Below are 10194 nucleotides of genomic sequence, written 5' to 3'. Positions count from 1 at the left end.
AAAAAAAAAAAAATCATGCCATAATCTGCACATAGTTTGCAATTATATTTTCAAAATACATGTATTCAAATTGCTTAGAATCAGCATAAAGAAAACAGTTACTTTTATTCCATTAAAAGATATTAAAATATAGTTGTGGAACAAGCAGTTTTCAATTATTGGTAACACTTTATTTTAGGGTCTTTTGAGTTGCTTATTAGCATGCATATTACTAGAATATTGGCAGTTTATTAGTACATATTAAGCACATATTAATGCCTGCATAACCTTATTCTACATCCTTAATCCTACCCAATACCTAAAATTAACAATTACCTTACTAACTACTAATAAGCAGTAAATTAGGAGTTTATTGGGGGAAAAGTTGTAGTTAATAGTGAATATGTGTTCCCTATACTAAAGTGTTACCTAATTATTATTTAAGATGTATGAGATTGAAACAAAAACTGGATTGACTGATGATAAATATGCAAACCTATAATTGTTTATTAGCAGTGCAGTAATTTTTACCTGTTTCTTACATGCTTCATTTATGTATGACTGCCAATATGTATCACATTAAGTTTATTAGTTTATGTTGAAATGGTGTAATCCAAATGGATAGAAATTTTATATGCAATTCAAATACATAAATCTTACATATAGGCCAAAGTATTACTTGTTTTATCTCAGTAACGTGTATTTTATTAAGACACTTTTTTTGCTCACAGAATCATGGCTGACTGTGTTTAGTACATTTCTGCAGTGACATTGGGAACCAAAAGCTATATTTTTCCATGCTGCTAAGAGTAAGTTGCCATCTTTAATGAATCTATTCTTTATAATTAAAAAAATAAATTTGTGGTTTAATTAATTCTTGTAAATAAAGGGACATGGACTGCTAAAAATTGTTCCAAATGTCCTAACCATGTCCAATTTTGGAAGTGTTTTTCTCTCTTCCATCTGGTGATCCTCTAGGCTTTCTTTGGAGCATTTAGGGGAAAACAGTACTTGGTCGAATTAAGGCGGCATGCTGTCCTCCAGTAATTCTTGTCTCTGAAATAGTGCCCACATTTCACTGCTTTCAGATGCTGCAGAGTATTCTGCAAAGTATTTGGAGGCCGATGTGGTAAAGATACACGGGCGTGAGTGTGTTTTCGTGTGCATGCAAGCTGACACAACTGTGCAATTAGGGCATAATTAAGGGGAAGTGCTGTGTTAAATCTAATGATCGGGCCACATAGCAACAGTAAAACAGACATTTTTGCTAACAGACATGGAGACACGCATGTGGAGGATTTTAAGCTGATCCTGATATCTTTTAAGTGGGGAGTCTGTGGTTCTTGAAAGCAGAGGACTTTAGAAATGGAGAACATCAAGAAATATGTTATCCTTGTACTTAATGCCCATGAATGATGCTCTCGAATGCTTGGATGTTGTGTTACCATTATTTAGTAGGCCCATAAACAGATCCAGCTGTGCTCACGGTACACTGCAAACCCAATCACACAGACAGCATTATGAAGCTAATGCTTCTGCCGTAACTTTTATGTGGAGGAAGCTAAGCAGCGTGTCTCCTGAGGAGATATCAGACCTAGTTCTTGTTCCAGGGACAGGCTCAAAACTGAGAGAGAGGAAGAGAGAGATCTCAAAGGAAGATTCTAAGAAGTTATTTAGTCTCTGTTTCTGGAAAGCACCATTAAAAATGAAAGCTTTTGTAATATTTTGCATGACTGAAACATTTAAGTAATAAAATTAAACACTTGAGATATTGCAGGACCACAGTGTTCTTCACTGTTCTGAGCAACAACACTGTGTCAAGGTCCATTTACCTTTTCTCTTTGTATAAATCATTCCATAATAACACAGAACACGCACAAGGAGACAGATTACAGTATGAGATGTTCTCATAACTTTTGCATTGGAAGAGATTTTTTTGAAGTAAAGCTAACAAAAGCCGTCAATCGTCAATAGCGACATGTAGTTAATTAGTAGAGCTCAGTACTTATTTGAGTAAGTACAATGTAACTCACCATAAAATAAAGTGTAACTGACATCAATTATCCATTACTCCAGTCTTCAATGTCACATGATCCTTCAGAAATGAAACAGCTAAAATGCTGATTTGGTGCTCAAGGCCCATCCATTTTTCCAAAGGCCAATCCAGACGGTAAATGCATCCTGATGGTCCTGAATTTGGAGAGAGAATTGATAGTTTAGAAGTTCAGTAATGGATAGTTTCACACTATCACCTTTATCTCTGTGCATTGTCTGATTGTGCAAGTGAGCACAAGGCCAAACTACTGCAGCGCAACAATTTCCTAAAATCCACATAGGCCTACAAAACTGGGAAAGTGGCCTAGAAATATCATTGCAGGTCATAAGTGCACAGAAAGAACGATGAGAGCTCTTTCATCACATCAGTATGTTTCTGAGATTATTTTGTCTGCTGTTGTCGTTCTTGTTCCAGCAGGGGTAAAGTGCAGAAGACTAATGGGTCATGATGAAGAGAGCGGTCCAGTGCTGTTTTTGAACATTAAAATGCAGTCATCTGAGAGGTGCATTTCCTCTCAAGACCCAAAATGACTACTTACAGTTCGTTATTATAATTATCTTTTAAAATACTATACTTTCATCCTGTTTTGGGAGAATATCAGAGGCCAAGCAAGCAGATAAGAAAACATTTTCCTTTTCATGTTTCTTTCAGAAACATGAGCCTGCCATATGCGGCAAGATGGGCCTGTTTTGCAGTAAAAGATCTTTAGTGGAAATCGGGGGCAAAGATTAGGGTTTATGAACTACTATATCATCTGCTGTGACCACATAAAAGATGCAGTGATTACATAAGACAAAAGACAATACAGTGATGTAATGTGGACCACCCAGTTGTTTTAAGATGACCTCAATATTTGGGCGATGAACAAACTAATTAACACGCAATGCAAAAATGTTAACAAGTTTTCCAAAAGAGACAAACAATTCCTTCGCTCAAAAATTAAAATTCCATCATCATTTGTTCCCCCTTATGTTGTTCCAAACTGTGTGACTTTCTTCTGTGGAACATAAAATAAGATATTTTGAATAATGTTTTTCATTTTTTGTGTGTTTTGGACTCCATTGACTTTCATTGTAGACAATTTTCAAAACATCTTTTTCATTTTTTGGGTGAACTATCCCATGAGCTCATCTATGGTGAGCATTAATTCAAATAATAAATGGTTGTCTTAAAATTGGCAGATATTAGTGACCAGTTAGCAGACTAAATGTCTTTCACACATGTTCTGCTATGTGACTGTAGGTTCATCTAACAAATACTCATGTTTTGGCCAAAAACAACAGCTTGTTTTGTAGACACCCGTAGAGCTAAGGGAACTGAACTGTCACAACAGTGGTTAAGCTCTCACTAATCACACTCACTGGTTATTACACGCTTAATTACATTGGCTTACTCATATTACTGATATGTCTTACAGGTCTGGGGTAATTTCAAGCAAAATTTTGGACATATCACAACAGTTTTGTCGATTAAACAAATCCCCTGACCCAGAAACGTCTAAACTAATTAATGTTATCTAAACATCTTCACAAAAAGCATGAGAAACAAAGATTTGCTATCATTAATTACCTTCATTAATCATACTTTATTGACAGGCAGACTCATTTTTGAGCAAGATATCACCAAAGTTCACAAGTTCAAAATTGTTGTTTTACTTTAATCCAAAGGTCGGCAAAATTGCTTTCTTATGTTTACATCTAAACAATCAAGATTCTGTGTCAAAATACATGCCGTTCCCTTTTTTTTAGGACCAAGGGAGTTTGATTACGATTCAAAAGAGCTTGTTCCAAAGACCTCCTCAGCTCATTAGGGAACCACATGGAAAAACCCGTCTGTTTCATTCATTCACATGAAGGTGTAAGTCATCTGCAAAGGTAACGCTCATTTTACACGCGTTTGATGTCAGTGCAAACAACTTAATCAAAGACACCAGTCTGACTTCACTATTGGCAGGCAAATAAAGATGAATTAATGCCAGTTTCAATGTTTTGAAAATAGAGGGACCACAAGACAAAGTATTCATTTCAGAGCATATTACAGATGCATCTTTTCAGTTGTCGTACAGAGGCATGGCAAACTAATGATGTATGATTCAGGGTAGATTAAGAGGATATTAACTTTGCCACATTCTGGCCATAAGATGAGCTCATAGAGGAAGTTCAGCACATTTCAAACACCAGCCACTTTCACATTTCTGTGTACCAAGCCAGTCATCTGTCTGAGAAGAGAAGCTGATTAGCTCTGCACTCAAAACATAATAAAAATGGTGTTGAGGTCATGAAGGAAGGTGGCAAATTAAATTAGAACCGCTTTAAAAAAGCAGACTCTCAAAATGTTAAGAGTTATTAACTTCATTGGCAAATCTCTGTGGGATACTGCCGTTTAAAAAAGTAACTCCAGCCTATTCGTTTTTTATTTATATGTTCTTCTGACATATTTAAAACCCTGTAGTCAGATATTATTGATAGGATAAAATTTATTTCCAGATTAATTGTGATCTTCTTTTGAACTATCAAATAAACACTGTGCAAACTAATTCTACAGCAACGCTATTGATTCTACAACTACATGACAAAGCAAGTCATATTTTACCAAAGTTTGTCATCTGAACTGAATGTAAGATTAATACGGCCAAAAAATGGCAAGTAAACACTTATTTCTATCCAGTTATCCTCACAGACTGCACACGATAACATACTTTGCGACCTATGTAGACCAATTCATGATCAATGACTCTGATGAACTGATTCTTTTTAGTGAATAAACCAGTGTAGCCCGATTCACATTCAAATGATTCTTTAGCCAATCCATTGAATGAAACATTCAAAACTAATGTTTTTTTTAAATAGATAGATAGATAGATAGATAGATAGATAGATAGATAGATAGATAGATAGATAGATAGATAGATAGATAGATAGATAGATAGATAGAGAGAGAGAGAGAGAGATAGAGAGATAGAGAGATGAACAGGCATGGATTTACAGGTGGAGGTCACTGACATTTTTTTCCCTACTCATGACAGTTTTTCACAAGTTTTGCACAAGTTTTGGCTAGAGCCAGTGTCACTACTGGTAGCATGAGGCGATACCTGGACCCTGCAGAGGTTGCACAGGCAGTCCAACTCCTCCAGAATGGCACATCAATATGTGCCATTGCCAGAAGGTTTGCTGTGTCTCCCAGCACAGTCTCAAGAGCATGGAGGAGATTCCAGGAGACTGGCAGTTACTCTAGGAGAGCTGGACAGAGCTGTAGAAGGTCCTTAACCCATCAGCAGGACCGGTATCTGCTCCTTTGTGCACGGAGGAACAGGATGAGCACTGCCAGAGCCCTACAAAATGACCTCCAGCAGGCCACTGGTGTGAATGTCTCTGACCAAACAATCAGAAACACACTTCATGAGGGTGGCCTGAGGGCCCTGTGCTCACTGCCCGGCACTGTGGAGCTCGATTGGCATTTGCCATTGAACACCAGAATTGGCACATCTGCCACTGGTGCTTTTCACAGATGAGAGCAAGTTCGCCCTGAGCACATGTGACAGACATGAAAGGGTCTGGAGAAGCCGTGGAGAACGTTATGCTGCCTGTAACATCGTTCAGCATGACCAGTTTGGTGGTGGGTCAGTGATGATCTGGGAAGGCATATCCATGGAGGGACGCACAGACCTCTACAGGCTAGACAACTGCACCCTGACTGCCATTAGGTATCGGGATGAAATCCTTGGACCCATTGTCAGACCCTACGCTGGTACAGTGGGTCCTGGGTTTCTCTTGGTGCACGACAAAGCCCGGCCTCATGTGGCGAAAGTATGCAGGCACTTCCTGGAGGATGAAGGAATTGATACCAATGAATGGCCCCCACACTCGCCTGACCTAAATCCAACAGAACACCTCTGGGACATTATGTTTCGGTCCATCCGACGCCACCAGGTTGCACCTCAGACTGTCCAGAAGCTCAGTGATGTCTTGGTCCAGATCTGGAAGGAAATACCCCAGGTCACCATCCGTCATCTCATTAGGAGCATCCCCTGACATTGTCAGGCATGCATACAAGCACGTGGGGGCCATACAAACTACTGAGAACCATTTTGAGTTGCTGCAATGAAATTCCAGCAAAACGGACTAGCCTGCTGCATAATTTTTTCACTTTGATTTTCAGAGTGTCTTTGAATTCAGTCCTCTGTAGGTTGATAATTTTCATTTCCATCAATTTTCATTTCCATCATTTCCATCGATGTGGCATCTTTTCGTTCCTAACACATTACCCAGTCCATGTCAGTATAGATATCCAGCGTGATATTTTTCCCCTTTAAATTTTTTGAGCAGTGTATAAATGAAATGGAATTCAAAAAACTTTTGGGTCTAAAACACAATTACAGATCATGAGAGGTAAAGCGGTGACAAGAAATGGTACTTTCTCGATTTTGGTAATTCCTTATTTAGTCTTTCTAACATTAACTGCAGAAGTGCATATAAGAATGCCAGTGAGTTTTCTGGCAGTGGCCTTAAAAAAGGGCGATATAAATCAGAGGAGGTAATGCAGGCCTTATTCTCAAAGGAGTCTACAGAATGCAGTGTGCTCACCCCAGCTATTCATGAACTAGACCTAGAGTAAGAGCCCCTGTGGGGTGGACCTGCCGGCTGGGATGTCTTTTCCAGATGCCGGCATGGATGTCTTTTCTGTGTCCGGACTACAGCCTACATGTCCAAAGTGAACCGCAGAAGTTGTTGAGCCAGGAAGTTTCTCCTGTGCTCAACCTGAAACATATGCACGTATATGTAGCATGTGGCCCCAATCAATGACGTGCCCCAAAAAGTACAGCTGAAAACATACACGCTGAGTGGCAGCTCCTGCCAAAGCACGCAACCAGGCTAACGAGCGGCCTGCCTGGCGGGCACATGGCGTCAGGGTGCTTGTGCGTCACAAAAGGATGACAAACTGAGGCCAGCTGTCAGATTTGTCCTGATCTTAATTTCAGCACTATTGCAACATAAGCCTGGGAACTGGTCAACAGCCCTGGGATGGTCAAAAACAACCCAAGCAGAAGGCACAAACACAAATGCCAACCATTGAGACAGAATGTTGACTTTGGCTGGAGAGCTCTGCACATGTTCACTTCCTGTCTGAGAGGCTATGCCATGGATACAGTGAATAATATGAGCAGGCTGTGCCATGAAAGAGACAAATGATAGATTAAAGACAAGGTTAGGTGGAGACTCACAACATGATCTCCTTTGATTTATGAAGTAACCTCATGTTGGATTTTCGGGAAGTTATTGTTTTCAACAAACAGGACATTTAATACCTATGTGCGCACTGACATTTCATCTGTCTTTCTTTTCAGCCAGAAACTGGAAGAAAAAGGCCTTCTGTGAAGCACTAAAACGAAGTTGGAATGCTTTGAAGCATTTATGTTTCTCTGCTGTTCCTTTATACGCACAGGTGTAGATCAACATAAGTGTCGACAAACCCACCTATTAATCTTCATTCTGCGTCCTCCCTTTCACTTCAAGAAATATCACAGGTCTTTACGAGAACTGAAAAATATGATTAAGGCACAAGTGAGTAATGGAAATAACATTTAAATAGTGGAATAAGCATGTGAAAATGGTTTTAAACAGTAGGCGATAACCTAATGGTAGCCTCATAAAACACAAAGTACACAACCCAGCAATCACACATAACAAACAACTTCCTCTGTATTTAAAGTGGCTAAACATGGAAATCACGACCTTTTAAAATATAACACTTACCACAGCAGGCGGAGAAGTACAGTAGAAAGAGGAACATCAAAGGTCTGCGGGCCGTGAAACAGGAACGATAAATTATACCCAGGTGTAAGGTTGACAGTGTTCTAGACACACTTTAAAGGACTATAACTCTACAGATGTGGCATGGTAAACTTATATTTTTTCCACTCACAGTAGAGGTATGCTTTCAAAAACATGGTCTGGAGAGTAACCAGACCAGGATTTAGACACATTTTAGACAAATTTTCCCCAGTTTTTGGCGTCACAGCACCCTCTAGTGGTCATTAAAAGGAGCAATAATGCAATAAAGTACAATCTTTGAGAGACCCGGCCATATTGGTCATCCAGTAAACTGAATATGGCCTTCTCAAGGTGTATGGTGATCATGGCTGCTTCTATGTAGGCCTACTTTACTGGCATTGTATATTACGAATACTGTTGGCTCTTTGACGAATTGCTTAAGTTAATTTTTTTGTAAGTCGCTTTCTATAAGGCGTCTGCCAAAAGCATACATGTAAATGTAATGTAAACATGCACGTTGCGCGCGCGTCTTCCGCAGCTTTTGGCTCATGACACGTCGTTCTAATTTAAGTGTAAAAGGTTAAAATAGTTCAACGCAAAAAAAAAACCGCGTTCTTTGTGAATCACTCATATGGTTAGAAATAGAATAAACATCCTCAGCGAGTATCTGGTGATTATTTTCTCAAGAATAACATAGTTTGATATTAACCTGTTCCACTGTAACCACCACAAATACATGGAGAGACCTTAGGAATGCTAAGGGGTTAATCTTATTGTTAGTGACATTTCAATAATTGTCATAGTAGATTAGTTTTAACATCATTTAGCCTACAGTATAACAATAACATTGGCTCTGAGTGCAGTTTTCTAAGCCTTTGTGCCAAAGCAACAACCTTGACTACTGGCTCTCTGGTCTGGCCAGAGGTCTCACATTTCACTCGATCATCCAGAAATAACCCAAAGGAGCAGAACAGAATATAAAAAGGAAGTGCTCACAGTTTGACTTCTGTTCAATACCAAGAATGAAGTGTACAGTCATCAACTGATGCAGCAATACTGCAGAGAGGTAAAGGAAGTACAGCAGCCACATCAAGTTGTCCGGCCACTCACAAAATCTGGCATTAAAGCAGGCACTAAAAAGATGGCAAAGAGCATTGCTTGTGATTGTAAAACAATTAAATAAGGTAAAAGTACAATGAGCCGCCAGTGTCATACAAGGAACTTGTCAACGTAAGCACTAAACAGTCTGATGACCTCAGAGGTATTAGCTGCTGCTATTTCAGCAGCTTTAGAATGTGCACAGACCAGTTTATTGAGATATGCATCTCCTGATGTGTAATGCTGGCACACAGGGTGGAGTGATGTTTTGAAAATGAAGAAATGTTTCAAATCTCAAAGGATGTGATGAGTTAATGCGTTCACCCAAAAATGAAAATTCTATCATGATGTCATTCCAACCTTGCATGACTTTAATTCTTCTGGAACAAACACAGTGAATGAGGACAGGGGCTGTCGAGCTCCAACAAGACAAAAAAAGCAATATAAAATTGTTGTTAAAGTGGTGCATACAACTTCTGTGCTATATTCTATGTGTCCTATATGCCATAAAAAGCCATAAAATAGCTTTTTGTGATAAAAAAAGACCTAAATTAAGTCATTATTCAATGACAATCTTTACATTCATCCTAGCTCTATTCATGTTTTGTGATTGAATTGTTCTTTTGTGTCAGATATTTTCAGTGAATCAGATGACCGGATAACAAAACTGGACTGAAGGGTTCATTTGTAAATCAAATGGATGTTGATCTGGAGTTAAGATTACTATAATGACTTTTAGGCTATATTTTATTTGTCGTACAGCTAATGGCTTCAAGAGACATGAAACAGTTGTATGGACCACTTTTATGATACTATCATATGATACTCCGACTTCATTTACATTTATTGATCAGATGGTAGACTGAAAAGGTCACTAAAATATAGCTGAAATGCAGACAGACCATCTCACAACTGCCCTTACAGAAACCAGACAAGAGTTTTGGCTATACAAGCAAAGATTTTTGATACAACAGGAGGAGGACGGTCCAGCAACACTTTTGTTTGAAGTCACTTTTCAATGATAAGACCATCCAACCACCACCTGGTCAAACCTGTTATACCAGGTAACAGAAACTGTCCCACTAGCCAGCAGATGCAGACTCTAATGGGGCTTTCTCTTATAATATGGTCTCTTTGAGACAGCTGCTTAACTGGTCTCTGTCTTCTAGAGGCAAATTCCTTAGGTTTACCTTACTGGGTGCGCCCTGCCGTGATAAAAGTGATGAACAGAGCTGACCTGCGTAAGGTGAGGCGCGGCGAGACGTCATGAGCTTGACGCAAAATATGAAT

At 39.1% G+C, this 10194-nt stretch overlaps 1 long non-coding RNA gene across 1 annotated transcript; it reads right to left on the bottom strand.

Annotated features, from left to right (window-relative positions):
• Positions 1–287: 287 nt before the first annotated feature.
• LOC125255274 lies at positions 288–8444 on the bottom strand. Its single transcript, XR_007181875.1, has 3 exons — positions 7789–8444; positions 7510–7572; positions 288–2169 (listed from the first exon to the last, which is right to left on the bottom strand). It is a non-coding gene; the product is annotated as an uncharacterized LOC125255274 (long non-coding RNA).
• Between the last annotated feature and the right edge of the window lie 1750 nt (positions 8445–10194).

The sequence above is a fragment of the Megalobrama amblycephala genome, linkage group LG20, assembly GCF_018812025.1.
Source record: "Megalobrama amblycephala isolate DHTTF-2021 linkage group LG20, ASM1881202v1, whole genome shotgun sequence".
Classification (NCBI taxonomy): Eukaryota; Metazoa; Chordata; class Actinopteri; order Cypriniformes; family Xenocyprididae; genus Megalobrama; species Megalobrama amblycephala.
Note: the sequence above shows the minus strand (reverse complement) of the source record. Positions and strands in the feature narration are given on the sequence as shown.